Below are 16,849 nucleotides of genomic sequence, written 5' to 3'. Positions count from 1 at the left end.
TGCCCTTGGCCTGTAGTGATGGTCCAGGGACCATCATCCAGTGAATTGCTGAGAGTACTGCATTGGACAGAACCTGCCTTGTTCCTGTAACTGTACAGAAAAGTATTACTTACTGGGGGGAGAGGTTATAAGTTCTACCGTGCGAGATCACCTTCAGCTTCTGGAGCCTACGGCAGATGGAGATGCTACACTGCTAAAGAAATATGTGGGGTATGAACCCGAGAAACCTAGTCCTGTGACCCCACAACCATCGGTAGACGACTCAGCCCTCCTGTTGCCAGCAGGTACCATGCACCATACGAACAGTAATGGCCAAATCTCCACGGTGGGGAAACACTGTTACAGTTGTGTTTAATAATGGGCAAATGATCTATTATCCATATTTGGATAATAGTTATTTTGTCATTACTGCACTGAATGTGTTTGGTGGGGGCGGAGGTATATATATATTTTTTTAAATACAGGAATGGTACCACAGGCCAGCGGGGACCCACAGGGACCACGTGAGGACACACGGACACCTGCAGGGTGTCCCATAACTGTCTGGGACCCGGGGACCACCTGAGGGCCCCCAGACAACTGTGTGAACTACCCAAGGGCCCCCAGACACCCACCGGGACAACCTGAGGACCCACGGGTGCCCACAGGGACCACCTGAGGACCCACGGACACCTGCAGGGAGGAATTGTGGGCCCCAAGGACCCGCAGGGACCACCCGAGGGCCCCCAGACACCCGGGGGAATCACTTGAGGGCCCCCAGACACCCGTGGGGATGACCCGCAGAACCCAGACACACACAGAGACCACCTGTGGACCTCATTGGGGTCCACGGACACCTGTGGGGGCCACCTGGAGGCCAACGGAGCCTAGCGGGAACCACCCGAGGGCCCCCAGACACCCATGGGAACCACCCAGGGTGCACTGTGGGGCCTGGGAACACCCTTGGGGACCACCCGGGAACTCCCGCCGGCCTGTGGTATTAATCCTGTGTCTACAAAAATAAATATTGGTTTTATGTGGGCGCACAGGGGTGGGTTGTGTATTGTACTTACTACATATTTGAATCTAAATTTATGACTATTGTAGATGAGCAGAGGGTCCCAAGAGCAGAACCGCATTGATTTCTGGTCCGGGACCCCATGATTCCCGAAATACAGGCCCCGTTATTGGGTGCCGGTATCTCTTATGCATGGAAATGTCCCGATCACGTGACGCGAGACATTTCCATGCATAGGAGAAACCGGCACCTCATAACGGTAAGGAGTCCACGGACCTGAAATGTGGTTCAGCTCCGGAGACCCCCTGCTACATTACTGTAATTTTTAAAATTAAATAAAAGCCCCACAATCGCCTGTGAGAGGCGCACAGTTAGAGTGATTGATTCATCCCTCTTACTGCCTGTCTCTTACAGACAGGCAGACCCCGGGACCCCTGCTGTGTTAATCCGATGAGCCATTATGTCTGCAATGGAACATCTCGCAACACCACGCGGCATAACGCAACATGTACCCAGGTAAATGTTCGAATAACGGCCGCTGCATCAGTATGAGTACTATACAACACAATTATTGGTGTCTTAAATACTTTATTGTACAATGCATACAATTGTACATTATTTGTAACGCGATCCGCTTATAACGTGATGTGATGCGTTGGACCCCAACCACAGGGCTATAAGGGGGTTGATATATATATATTACACACACACACACAGGAAGCTACTGTAACACGCGGCCTGCCCACAAGCCAGACGAGACCCCGGGACTGAGGTGGAAAGAAGAAATACCACACACCTAACAGTAAACAGGGGCACGGCCGGAGTGTGGAAGTAGCGTAGTTGGTCCAGGGAACAAAAATAGAAAGAGTACTGTACTTGCTAACTCCAGCGTAGAAGGGTAAAGTCCGTAAGCCAATGGTCAAGGTGTGGGGAGAGCAGCGTGGTAGAGTGTCCGTAATCCTGGGTCGTGGAGCGTAGAGAGCAGCGTTGTAGAGGTCCGTAAGCCGTGTCCAAGGGATGTAGAAGACTGCAAGGTAGAGAGTCCAAAGCCAAATCCAAAGGGTTCCAGAGAACAGCGTAGTCAAAGTCCAAAGCCAAGGGTCAAAATCCAGGGAGGTCAGCAGAGAATCCAGGAACAGGGACTGAAACACAAGAGAGCCAGGCAGAAGCAGACAGCACCAAGGTACAGAAGCTATGTAGAGCAATGTGGTAATGGCGAGGGGAGACTAAATAATGGGCTGGGAACTATCAGAGGAAAGGGAGGAGCGGAGGTGCGGCCCAAGGGAAGCCCCGATAGAGGAGAATAGTCTGGGGGGCGGACTTGGTGGAGCAGGGGCAGGGAAACGCGCCGATGCGCGCGCCGCAACTGAGGAGATGAGATCGGGTTCCCGGCGCCAGGAAAGGGAAGCCTGGGTCCACGCGCGGCCGTAAGGGTGACGCGCGCAACCCGGAAGTGCAGGAGCAGCCGCGGGGGAGACGCCGAGGGCCGGGGCATGCCGCCGGGGACCAGAGGCAGCGGGAAAAGAGGTAAGGAGGCGCTGGTAGCGGGTGTCCCCGCAGCGCGGGTCCTTACAGCTACTCCATTTACTTCCCACAGCACGTCGAGGGTGGGTAGAGGCACGCTGGCGCTCCAGCGCTGCACCCTGCTCGGCCGTGCTTTTCCTGGCCGGCTATATGCGCGCGCGTCTGGGGGCGTAGCCTCTACGTTACGGAGCTGCTTCGCCCTCATTGGCCGAACCGCTCATGTCACGCACTTGCGAGCGACAAATTCAAATTTGCTCACTCGGCAAGCGGCTGAGCGCCGAGCAGGTGTGTCCGCCCGCTGACACAGGACACGTGCATTGTCGCAACGTGTCCTGTGTGAGCGTGCACGCCCGCTCAGCACCACCCTGGACGAGCCTTAACTGTGGTTTGACATGCAAGCACTATTATTATTTGTAGACAAATATTCTTGGTACTATTTGGATGTTATAGACTTTGATCCGTTAAAACCTTCTGGACTTAGAAGAGAGTTTAGGTGTAATATGGACCAGTAGTAAATCTTTCTTCTGATTTCCTCTGCTATACTTCTAAAATGAAATGATAAAAACAAAGCAACTAGAAACCCTCTCTTGGTAATATGCCTTTCACTATTGTTGAGCGGATGCAATTTCTAGTTAAAGAGTATATTTCCACTCATTGATTAGAAAAATAACATGTGTGCTCAACAGCATACTGTATTGAATTTAAACATATATGTATCACTTGCTCTTGTAATTAACAAACATTAATTTTGTTTAACAAAGATGCAGTGAGCCAGCACCCAAGACAGAGAATACGAAGCTTAACAATGCTCAAGAGTATCCCAGGCTTCAAGGGTGAGGTGGAAAATTGGTAACATCCAGTATGGAATGTCTATTGGCTACGGCAGAATAGAATTTTCATCATATTTGGACAGGATAGATTTTGCTGACAGCTAGTGGATAGTTTCTGAGAACCAGATAACACCCCCATCAATGCCATAGTAGTTCTGATCTTATATGCTTACTGGTCTCATTACAATAACAAGCTTCCCCTAAACTAGCCTTCAAACTCCATTATTTCAAAGCTGAACATCCAGCTGAAGCAGTAAGAATACAGTTACTGGTATAACACACACAAATAACTCTGCCTCTCTCTTCTCCTACGTGCCTCCCTGGAAAACTGAAAACCATAGAAACTACTAGTAATTTCTGGTATATTCTAAAGAAGACAAGAGTTTCTATTAAATTTAGACATTGGTACTAACCACAACCTTTCAAAAAGAATCACAAAACAGATAGGCATATGTTTAGGCTTTTTTTTCTTTAGTTGCATGACACTCCACACCTATTTTGCTACATTACCTTCCTAATCCATTACAATTTACATTTTCTTTCTATTTGCCACTTCTATGTTGCTTGTTACCACAATGGGTACATGAATTAAATTTTACTTATACACATTTTATAGGTATCTTCAAAATATTTTGATGCACATCTAACCTTACAGTATACTGTATCTAAAGAGAATTTCATAATTTATGATACTTTCCAATATAATACAAATAATGCAGGTGTTCATATTCACATTATAAATTAAAGCTGCAGTTCAAGCAAAATCCTTGTGACGGGAGGGGGTAACCAGGCTGTATAATAAAGGTCAAGCACATTTTGGTTACCCCTGCTCCGTGTGTAAGGGTCCCAGAGAGTTAGCTCTTGGAACCAGTAACATTGTATGATCACATTGTACTTGTATGTGTAATAAAACCAGTTTTTGTGTTTTTCCCTTTCTGGGAATGCTATCAAGCAGGGATTGCTAGTGTATGAGTTTCAAGGGGGAAGGGGGTTGTGGAGGAACAATTGGCAGAATGTGCCTAGGAGGTTGGGGTCCGGAGTTGTTGGGTCCCCAATAAATGGACCCAGGAATCATGCCTGATTCTTTGATACATGTAGGCACATTGTCCCAGCAATACTTCCCCTTGAAACCGTTAGTGCGACTCACCACTAGGGTACCCTGCTTCAGCACAGCCCAGAAAGGAGAATGAGACACAGGGATAAATATGTATTCCTGTAGCTGAGGGAATCCCTAGGTTAAGGTGGGTACCAAAGCTAGTACCAAGGTGACCCCCAACCAGTATAGGGTTTGTGGGTGTTGAACCGTATAAGGTTGGGGAGACTCAGAGTTCAAACTGAGTCAGAGGGAAAGTGTGTGGGGAATAAGGCAGGCAGAAATAAAGAGACAACATGTTTTCCTTTTCTGTTCCCTGTACCCTAGACTCCAAACTTTGGCAGTCTAAATCTTAGGTAGAGTTTTGGGGTGAACAGCAAGTAATTTTGATTGCAGGAGGTCTGGAGACAAAAATTACCGGTGACGCTATAATTCTCCCTGTCTTATTCACACTATTTTCGTGTGCCCGGGGTGAGTTGCACTGGGGCCATACAGTGTCTCCCAGACTCTTAGGCCTCGTTCAGGGTGCCAGCTGCAGGAGTTGGAGGGAGGGCGGGAGGGCGGCAGTGCAGCAGTTTGCTGGGCGATCTGTGTTTATCCCCCAGCAGACTTTTCAGCGTTGGGGAGGGGGCGGGGTTACACACGGCAGGTAAAGTATCGAGGCTGCAGTCATGAAATCATTCTCAAGAATGATTTCATTGGCTGCCTAGGTCCCTGTGACGCTGCAGCAGCTCCAAAAAACGAAATTCTCGTTTCTTGAAACTGTAGCCAGCGTCAACTCCTGGCTTTCGGAGACAGGGCAGTTGCTACCCTGACAACCAGTATTCAAATTGAATACTTTGTTTCTCACGGCAGCACGCACGGCAGCACGCCCTCCCTCCGAAGCCAGCACCCTGAACGAGGCCTTAGTTTTGAAACACCAAGATCCTCACCTAAAGTCCCACATAGCTGAAGGGGTTCCCCGAGACTCAGTGTTTATTAAAATGTATTTCAGTGTATTTTACATTCAAAACCGATGTCAAAACAGGCAGCCCATGCAAACCCATAGGCGCCGGTAGGTCTGCTGGACACCAGAGTTCAAAGCAGCCAGAGGATGCCTAGAGGTGCGAACGGCATTTGGTCAGCAGGAAAGGCGGAGTACTAGGTCCGGAGATCAATGGCAGTCATCCGGGACACTTGTTCTGCCAGACCTAAGGGCGCCTGCCTAGCGGGTGGCATTGGAACAGCTGGGGGGAGATGTGGCAGGCTTGCGCATGTCTCTTGGCTATTTCAAATTCACCGCTGACCCAGCTTTTCTACCCGGCTTGGCTCGGATTGGCTGCTTGAGAAAGTTCCCACGCGCTGATTGGCTCTCCAGTCTGCTTCTATTTTATGAATGAAGCAGAGAATTCTATAAGAAGCTATGAGCCAATAAGATTGTGTGTTCCCCTTGAGTCTGAGCTGAAAGAGCACGGGCGGGCTTTTAAAAGATGCTTTGTTTGTAAGAGCAAAGCAATCGGCTTGGATTTCAAGCCTGAAAAGCCTGCCTGCCAGAGACTAAGTCCAGCATTTTGCGCCCATGTTCTCAGAATCGAACGTAGCAGTTGCGGCTGGAATTTTATGCCGATTTGAGATCCAGAAGATTTGGGCTGACTCGCGGTCAGGAGGGACCAAGTTCTCAGAAGAGATCATAGCAGTGGCATATGGAATTTTATGCCGATTTGGGTTCCAGGATATTCCGGGCTATGTCCCGGTCAGGGTAAAACTTTCCCAAAGAGTTCCCTACACCTAGGAATGTCTAGTTTTCAACCCCAGCCCCAAAGTAAGCGTGTCTTTTCATCTGTATTTTGTGTTTCACTGTGTGTAAGCGAATTTATGCCCAATAAATTACAATTTATTTCTCTACCTTGTTTTGCTCAATGAATTATCCCAGTGAAAAGGTGTAAATAACCTAGTCTCCCGTGACAATCATACATGTGGGTTTTTTAATTACATAAATCAGTTCTATACTATTGTATTGTATGTCTTTATTTATATAGCACCAAAAGTGTACTCAGTGCTTCACAAAGAATACAGTACAGGGAATTATAATAATACAATAAGTGCAGCAAAATCAGACAATAGGAAAGGAAATCCCTGCCCTGAAGAGCTTACAATCTAAGGTTTGAGGAGAACTTACAGAGACAACAGGTGAGGGAATAAGTGCTGTAGATGGCTGTGCTTGGCCACAATGGGTGGTAGAAGTGACTGGGTGTGGGGCAATAGCCATGAGTTCAGGCTATTGGGATCCTTGATTTGTGGGGCAAGTTTTAAGGTTAATCAGTATTAAATGAAAAGGTTGACACCATTTGCATGGGAGGAGATGGCAGGGAGGCATGAATGAGAGCAAGTGCGTATGTCTGGCTTCAGGGAGATCCCAGCAGCAGGAAGGAGTAGATAAAGGGTGTGAATAGAGGATTTGTGTGGGTGTTTTTTTATTGAGGGGTAAAGAAGTTGTTGAGAGAGAGGTGTTTAAATAATGGCGCAGTGGGGAGTGGGGAAGTTGGAGAGAACAGAGACATTCACAAAGGAGTGAGGAAACAGTAAACAGAAAAGGCAATAGGGAGGGCATAGTGAGATGCAGGAATAGAAAATGAGAAAATACTTGTAGCATTTCTATAGAATATCAGAGGATGATTCAGGGGCACTATGGATTTTGAATAAAAAGATACATTTATTTGTCAGAGTAACAACGTTTAGGCCATCACAGTGGCCTTTTTCAAGTAACTGGCATTAAAAAAAGGTCACTGTGATGTCCAAAACGTTGCTACTCTGACAAATAAATGTATCTTTTTATTCCAAATCCGTAGTGCCTTGAATCATACTGTGATTCACTGATTCTGGATTGTCTTGATAGGTATTCCCTGAGCCAGGAGCACCGGTAACCGTATGTATTGACAAATTTCATATTGGTGTGCAGCATAGAATCTATATTTTCCATTTCTATAGAAGCCATTTACAAAGTCGCACCCCCTTCCCCTTCTGAGACAGGCCCAGCTCTTTATCCCTGCCCTCTCTCTATCAGTGCATCAATTGTAACTAATGACTGCCTGGTCACATGATCTTCCACATAGAACTTTGCATTGTTGGTAATGTTTTGCAGCAATAACTGAATTAAATAACCCAGAGCAGAGCAATCGATTACAGGAGAAAGGATCGATCTGCAACGTAGCTAATCACTTGTCAGTGTGCAGATTGTATTGATGCACATATTGAATGGAAACATTTTTTTACACAGCAGCTTGAACTGCAGCTTTAAAATGTTTGATAGCAAAACAGGCATTAATTGGCTATCAAATTAGCCTGACAACAAATCGGTCAGTTCTATACATTTGCTTTGTCATGCGTCTCAGTTCACAGTGAATCCAAGGAGAATAATAATGGACGTCTGGGTAATTAATCTGTGAAAAGCAGTAAACAGCCTCTGAAAGTGTGTTGAAAACATAACAAACAATGTAAACACCACCAGTATAAGCAGAAATGTTTTTCTTATGTGGATATTGCTTAGTTTTTACAACGGGGGAAAGGGCACTGGAAGGTTTGGAAAATACTTTAATATTGGTGGCTATTAATACTTGCAACCGAGTTAACTTAGCCTATCAATTATAGAACATTGCTGTGCAAAGCCAGATAATATTATTAGATACTGAACTGCATTTACAAGTGTAGCCATGTTTAATAATGGTATACAGTTCTCTCTCATGCTGGCAGTAAGCCTGGTAAGTATACAGGATTGCCAGCATCAATCATGGAGGTTTGCCCTCACACCGTGGTGAGGTGTCATACAGTAGAGGCAACTCTTATTCGAACAAAAACCAGTGGCAATTCCCCAAAAAAACCAGGAAACACCCAGGTACATTCTGAATACATGCCTTAAACTTTCCTTAAACTAGCCCCAGCATTTCTGCATTGATTAATGGCCTATCAGATTAACAGCGGGGGTCCCTGGCAGTCCCATTCAAACTGAATTGGAATGCCAGGGATCTCTGCTGTGTTAATCCTATGGGTCGTTAGTCAATGCAGAAATGCCTTAAACGTGCCTCAAACTAGCCCAGAACATACCCAGCACATACCCAGCACATACCCAGAATTTAACCCGGCTAGTTTACGGCAAATGTTAGAATAAACGTTGCCTCTACTGTATGTATTCAAGGGGAGTGGTAACATACTCTGAGTCCACTGTTAGTGACATAAGAGATGTGGCTATTCCCTAAGTCAGCGGTGTGCAATCTGTGGGGCGCGACCCCCAGGGGGGGCGCGAGACTGCCGACGGGGGGCGCGGGGTTTACAGAGGCCCCGCGCGCTTCCCGAAGGCACTTAAATTAAGTGCCGGGGGAGCTGCAGGGCCTCTGTAAACCATACTTACCCGTGGCTCCGGCGGCTTCCTCCCGGCGTCGCCATGGCAACGCGGCGTCAAAATGACGCTGCGAGGTCATGTGACGTCACGTTGCTATGGCAACGTGACGTCATTACGCCGGTGCGAGGGTAAGTTGGGGTTGGGGGGGGCGCGGGAGTGAGGGGACAGCCGTCAGGGGGGCGCAGGGAAAAAAGTTTGCGCCCCCCTGCCCTAAGTTATATAAGACACAGCACTGCCCAAAGTTAGTGTGGCAAGTTCCAGTTCAAGTGGGTGTCAAGTGTGTTAACTAGGAGTTCAAGAGAGTGGTTCCATAGCAAGTAGTTAAAGTGAGCAAGATCTGCAGGGCCTACACTGTGACCAGGGACCTGGCACAGGTGGTGATCTCCCTGAGGGGAGAGGTGATCCACTCCATTGGGAGGGCAGATTCTTCTGAAGGACAGGCTGTAGAAGAATGAGCGGCTGAGCTGACCGCCCTGAGGGGCAGTCTGCCTGAACCATCATTAAAGATGACCATATTCACAAGAACCCTCGTGTGTGAGTGTGAAGTTACTCCGCAGAGGAAGGCCCCACAGAGGAGGTCCTCATCAGAACATCTCCTTGCGGATGCAGAGATCCTGATAAGGTGGATGTGCTGCACTGTACCTATGTAGGACACACGCACACTACCTCAGCTGCCTGTCTGGGTTGACATTCCCCATACCAACATCATGCGGGAGACTCAGGAGTCCTGTTGCCAACAGGTGCACCACCAGACACGACCATGTAATGGGGACCTGTCAGACCACAGGGGCCAATCTGAGATTGGGTGGGTCAGGAGGGTCCAGAAAAACCGTTACATTTGGAGGCGAGCTGCTGAGATCTGTGTCAACAGGACAGGCACACTGGGAACCAGGGAGAGTGCATGCTGCCAGTCAGTGCTGTGTTGGGACGGAACCTAGGGGTAGTCAGGGGGCCTGATGGATTTGTCAGCCCGCAGGGACGACCTAGGATCCTGAAAGGAGTAAGGGGGCTGGGGACAGGGCTATAGCTGTTCTAGTCACCATGAGGCAGCTAGTTGGTAGGATCCCTAAAGGGATAGCCTGGTAACGTGGTCAGGAATCCTGGAGAGGGTCTGCGCTAGGCTGACCAACAGTAGGTAGACGCCCAGTACTGCATGGAGAAGCCAGAGTACCCTAGCCCATCCCAGACCACTTACCATAGAGCACAGACTGGAGGGAGGAGGACACAGCATACACAGAGAGAGTGAGCCTAGCCTGAGGTAGTGCAACACAAGTCAGACCTACATTAGGTACACAAGGTGGTGCATCGGGCATTCTTTATTGCTTTGGTATGGCAGCTGCCCCGCAGAGAGGAGCTCCATGTGTGATAACAGAAACTACAACCGTAAGAAGATGGCGACCGCAAGAATGGAGGATCCACGCGGCGCGGAAGGTCCAAGGTGGTGGATGGAGGCAGATGGAGGGAGCGCACGTGGCATGCGTTCCACGGAAGAGCAAGCGGCAGAAGGGACTTTTGCAAGCATGCTGTGGAGTGGCGCCAATGCTGTTGCCGCGCCGTTTCTGTCCTGCCTAGGGCCGCGGGGTGATACCCTGGAGGACAGTTTTGAGGATATTGTGATTATGGACGGTGGAATTGAAGAATCTGATTGACAGATGGTGATTTCTACACAAAAATGTACCTCAGTTGCTAAAGTGAGTGGCAATGTGAACCAAGATGGCGGTTCCCGCTTCCCTGGGAGACCGCGTGGGCCGAGTGCAGAGAATTCTGAAAATGCAAAGATTGCGGACAGTTGGCCGGGATTGGCGCCAAAAAGAGAACCCCACCCTGCTGGGAGGTATGGCGCGAAAGCTGTGGTCGCGTCCTCATGGACAGTGACAGGCTCAGCCCCAGTGCTGGGTCACCCCGTGAACTTGTGGGACCCTCCCCTTATATCAACCAGGGGGAGTGGTTTCCAGCTGTGCCAAATGAGGATGGAGCAAGAGGGGGGAGGAGTTACTAAACAAGCCCCTGCTCTTCAGTTGCGAGGAGCTGGCAAGCAGGAAAGATCTATGCAAAGAGTGTCCCCTGTCATCAACATGGCCAGCCAAGGCGAGAAGGAGATGGACATGTCCGCGCACCCCTACTCTGTACTGGGAGGCTTCCTGGTGCTCACGGCGGGTGATAGAGAGATGATTAAATGCCTTTGTATGCAGTGCCGGCTGCCGGGTGGTGCAGTCAGCACAACGGCCAGGTGCCCTCAATGTGGCATCCACTACTTGTGGGCCGTGCAGTCATTTGTACCTGGACAGACCGTGGAGGCGGGAGTGGACACAGCCATGCTGACGGCTGAAGCCCCGTGTGCGGCCTGGAGAGAACCTGTAGATCCCGGAGCATGGGGATCGCTCCTAATGATTAAGATGGAGCCGGAGGAGAAAGGGGCCTGCAAGCGAGGTGAGAGCCGAGAACCTAACCATCGGTCCCCGACGGGAGTGCCACTCCCCGAGTCGGAGTTCGACTCCTTGGACGAGGAACAAGCGACTCCAACGACGGTGGTGATGTGCCTACCGGCGGACCACTACAGTGGTGCTGTGGAAGAAACAGCACTCACCTGTGTTGCTGTGTAGCGGAGTCTCAGGTCGCCCGTGCAGAGGCAACCGAAGAGGCGGAGTCCCACGGTCGTGGTGACTAGCTGAGCAGACGGCGGAGAGGAACCCATCCAGAGCCGACGGAGCGGTGAGCCACATCCCTACCCTCCACAGGTGCCGGTGGTGGTGACGGCAGAGAAAGGCCTTATCCGGGCCCGGGCGGAGCGGAGAGCAGAACCATCACTTCCGGCGGCGGACGTCATTCTGGAAGTAGAGGTTCCGGTGGGGAGCCCAACCCAAGACGGCGAGTCCCGCGAGATCAATGATGTCACATCCGGCGGACACAGCGGATCCGGGTGGGAGATGGCCGCGTCCTTGCGACCAATGAGCTGTTCCAGATCGCCTGGATCCGGGATGAGCTGGCAGGCCCTGCAGAAGCCTGGGAGCAGTGAGACGGGAGAACCGGAAGGCCAGTCCGATGGCACCGGGCAAGGTAGCGCAAAGTTGCGGTTCGTAGCCCCGCGGATGCCGGTAGTACTTCCCTATGCCCCACCCCCGGCCATAGTTAAAGCCCCTGCCCCTGTCACCTTTTCCTATGGGTCCAATCCAGCCAAGTGTTGTCTGGGGAGTCCCAATCTAATTCGGATGAACGGATTGGGGAGAACTTGGAATGGGGCGAGTGCTTTACATCAGATGATGGGTCGGGAGGGGGAGTGTACACACGACAAGTGTCTTGTTCCAGCGAGTGTACCAGTACCACAAGTGTCACCAGTAGGCCCAAAAGGTTAGGGTCCACTTCCCGATCTACCGGTACCTCGGGGATATCCTCCGGGGGAGAACTAGAGGACAGTGAGGGTACGGTAGCGGCACCGGAGCCAGAGAGAGAGAGAGAGACCTGTTTGAGGGGTACGAGGCCTGGCTGGACCGTACTAGGTTTATTTTAAGGAGAGACGGGGTAGTAGATTACAGGTGGGGAGCAGGGGAATTCATGGAAGAGGGACGGCTCGAAGAGCTTAGGCTTAGGTGGCACAACATCCACACAGGAGTAGTGGATCCCAAGGGGACAGCCAGATTTTAGGACCCCGTAGAACCGGATGAACCATTGTCATGGGTGCTGCCAGGCAGGGCAGGTAACACCAGACTGATCAGGTCTAGTAGGGCTGAGAGGGCCATAGTGACCAGTTACAAGAAGTCCCACGGGTTGGAGTATCCCTATATACCCGAGCCCTTGATGCAGGAGATCGAGGATGCGAGGGACGGTTGGTTGAGGGAAACCATTGAGAAATACATAATGACCAAAGGTGGTGGGTACGCTGGGTACAAGACAAAGGAGAGGGCAACTCAATTAATGAGGGTGTGGAGCATTGGGCGCAATGTTTACATGCACAGGGTAGAGTACCAGCCAGAGAGTGGGCCACCCAGGGAATATAGTGTCACAGTCAAGGACATTGCGGGCAGGGGGTTCTCCTTAGGAGCAGTGCGGTCTACTGGTCAGCAGGCACTGTAAATTATGGTTTATCATGAAGAACTGTGTTATTATGTAATGTAAATTTATATAATGTGTGTTAATTGTGTTTTGCAGTGCTGCCTGGAGGAAGATCTGACAAATTTAGGTCCCAGCCGGGTCATTGGGATTCACCAGGGGGAGAATGTAGCCCAATTTAAAAATGGTATACAGTTCTCTCTCATGCTGGCAGTAAGCCTGGTAAATATACAGGATTGCCAGCATCAATCATGGAGGTTTGCCCTCATACCCTGGTGAGGTGTCATATGTATTCAAGGGGAGTGGTAACATACCTGAGTCCACTGCTAGTGACATAAGTGGTGTGGCTATTCCCTAAGTTATATAAGACACAGCACTGCCCAAACTTAGTGTGTCAAGTTCCAGTTCAAGTGGGTGTCAAGTGTGTTAACTAGGAGTTCAAGAGAGTGGTTCCATAGCAAGTAGTTAAAGTGAGCAAGATCTGCAGCAGTAAGGCTGGCAGGGCCTACACTGTGACCAGGGACTGGCACAGGTGGTGATCTCCCTGAGGGGAGAGGTGATCCCACTCCATTGGGAGGGCAGATTCTTCTGAAGGACAGGCTGTAGAAGAATGAGCGGCTGAGCTAACCGCCCTGAGGGGCAGTCTGACTGAACCATCAATAAAGATGCCCTTATTCACAAGAACCCTCGTGTGTGAGTGTGAAGTTACTCCACAGAGGAAGGCACCACAGAGGAGGTCCTCATCAGAACATCTCCTTGCGGACGCAGAGATCCTGATGAGGTGGAGGCGCTGCACTGTACATAGGTAGGACTCACGCACACTACCTCAGCTGCCTGTCTGGGTTGACAACATCATGCGGGAGACTCAGGAGTCCTGTTGCCAACAGCTGCACCACCAGACACAACCATGTAATGGGGACCTGTCAGACAACAGGGGCCAATTTGAGATTGTGTGGGTCAGGAGGGTTCAGAAAAACTGTTACACAAGTGTATATCATTATGAATTGTATCCTTCTTAATGTTGGCTTACTTTCAGTAAGGTGCACTTGCTTGAACTCACTCATGTCATTGTCAATTATTTTTTTTTTTAACTTATCTATTGTAAGGCTTTCTTTGCAATTGTAATACGTTCCAAAGCAATTCTTTTTTTAAGCTTTATTTTTCAATGTGGTCCACAACAAAATGTTGAATGCTCCCTTCTAGATAGTTACAAGAAAAAAGAAGTTCTATAAAAAGCTCAGTTTTAGTTGTGTCAACCAGCATCCAATGTATTCTAAAAGCTCACATCACAAGCCTTCTTGTTTTCATTTCAAGAACATTCTGTCCAATTCCATCGCAATAAAACTAAGTCGTTAATTTAACTAATAGCTTAGAGCAAAGCAATTAATCTTATAGATATTTGTTTAAAAAAAATATTGAGTTCATGAAAGCTCTCATTATTCGACTAGATTGACAAAGTGAATCATACACATTTGAATGTACATTTGATGTCCATTCAAACTTGGACTGTTAATCCAAACTGATTACTTGAAGGAAGATCCCCACCTTCTTATGCATTCTGGAAACATTTGGGACATTTTACTAGCCCTGTAACACATGCTGACCTGCCTCACTGATCTTCCATTGTTCTTGCAGTTACAACTCCTCATAATCACATTGGTTGCCCTTCACTTCCTATATGGTTCACCTTTATTTATCTCTGATTATTAGATTCCACTCCTTCCAAAGTCACTAAAAGGACTCACTTTTCTCTCTACTTTCCTTTTATATACAGTAGGTGTAAAATTGTTATTGCTAAGCTGCCTAGAATGAAATGTACAATGATGCTTCCTCTTTACAGTTAAGCTTATACAAGAGACAATTCCACTCTGATTTTAACATGTGAAACATGTGTAGAACATTTGAGATCATATAGCTACCGGTGTATTCTGATGCTGGCGCATAATTGTGAGGTAGAACAGAAGGCCGGAGATCTCTGCGGTGGTATAGGGAGAAATCAGGACAGGTTATCAGGGATGGGTCCTCGGTCAGCATAGCGCCTCCAGGCCAGGTGAATCCTGGTGCAGCCAGGTTGAACCTGAGGGGCAACTCTTCTTTGGTTGTTGACACTGCAGACATCACATCAGAGAGGGTATAACTGGAGTTTATTAGGCACATCATATCAGTACAGGTTCCATTCACTGAAGGCAGTACACCTGGCTTGAAGCCCTGAGCACCCCTCCTCATCATGCCTTACCCACTAATAGGGCAAGGTCTCAGCCCTCTCCTGTTTGGATAGCTATTTGCGAAGTGCCATTCCCATAGGCTGATATTATTTCCAGGAAGGGTACTTAACTAGTGCCATGGGAACTGTTAGACCAACCCCCTGAGGAAGTGTCGTTCTGACACGAAACGCGTCGCGGTGAGGTCATAGGCAGCGACGGGAGGTTTAGTGATGACGGACTCCGGAAGCTGCGCACGCATACACACCCATCTTTGGACTTAACGAGTGCCTTGGTTTACTGAGGCCTGCCCTCTGGTAGTGTTGTGTGTTGTGTGACATATTGGAGATTGTTATCCGGTCTTAATTTTAAGTATGTTGCACATGTATTAGTGTACATATAAATTGTGTTTGATAGTACATATTGTCTCTGTGTTTTCTCTCATGCGCCCCTTTTTATTTATGTGGATTTTGCCCCGCTGATCACGGGAGATTGGTAGCTGCAGGGAGGATCACGAAGGCAGTGAGGAGAGGGGAAAAGGGGGACAGCACACACTAATTCCATTTCATGCTAAGCTTTAGTATGTCTTAACTCCCATTGAAATTAAGTTAATAGGAGTTATAGCTTAGCACCCTTTAGTGAATCTGGGCCTTAGTTTTAGATTTTGCAGTATCTCAAGATTTCAGCAAAATATCAAATGAGCGAATCTCAATGTGTGCGCCTTGTTCATAGTTTCAGCATTACGCAATCGAGCGATTTGTGAGAATCTCACAAGTGATTTCAGAGAATTTAGCAAATTAGCATATTAAATAAAATTTCAAACCACATTTACTTAATGCTTGCGAATCACTCAGATGTCACATTTTTCATGGCTTAAATAAGGGCACATTTTGCATAATTTAACACCCCACAAAAGTTTTACAAGCCTCTAAAGAGGACTATCATAAAAATGCTCAAAGTACAAAGTAAAACATACTATTTTTTATTTCTGATTTTTTTTGTTCAAAGCCATTATTATGTTTCGCTCTGCATTTACTTTTAACAACAAGGATTTCACTGATCCACTGATTAATTACTTTAGAAAATATGGGGAAATGTTACAAGGAGTGCATATAAACAAACATCTAGGGGGTCTATGCACTAAGCAGCGGAAAATTGTCCCATGCGAGTGAATGCGCCACCACCATTTGACAAGATGGCGAGTAACCGATGGCGAGACAGTCTGCCTGGCGAGAAGCTGTCCCCTGCTGAGATGTATCTGCAGCAGAGAGAGATCAGCTGCTCTCTCGGCGCAAACATCGGCACATTAAAAATGATTTTAAATACAATTTTATTCATAGTGTACATGTGCAGGGGGTCTCCGGAGCTGAACCGCATTGGTTTAAGGTCCGGGGACCCCCTGCTTCCCGACATACAGGCCCCTTTATGAGGTGCCGGTATCCCTCTGCATTTAAATGTCCCGATCACGTGACCGCGGAATGTAAACAAAGCAGAGGGATACCGGCACCCCATAATGGGGCCTGTATCTCGGGAAGCAAGGGGTCCCCGGACCTAAAACCAAAGCGATTCAGCTCCGGAGACCCTCTGCACATCTACACTATGAGTAAAACACACATATCAATAAAGAATAATTCCTTACCTTTGCGGCTATGTGCTATGGTATCGAAGCAGCATGAATATATTTTTAATAATAGTGTACTGTGATCAGGGGGTCCCCTGGGCTGAACCGCATTGATTTGTGGATCAGGGCCCCCCTGCTTCCTGAGTTACAGGCCCCGGTAT

This window comes from Ascaphus truei, chromosome 1 (assembly GCF_040206685.1).
Source record: "Ascaphus truei isolate aAscTru1 chromosome 1, aAscTru1.hap1, whole genome shotgun sequence".
NCBI classification, from domain to species: domain Eukaryota; kingdom Metazoa; phylum Chordata; class Amphibia; order Anura; family Ascaphidae; genus Ascaphus; species Ascaphus truei.
This window is presented reverse-complemented; position numbering follows the sequence as displayed.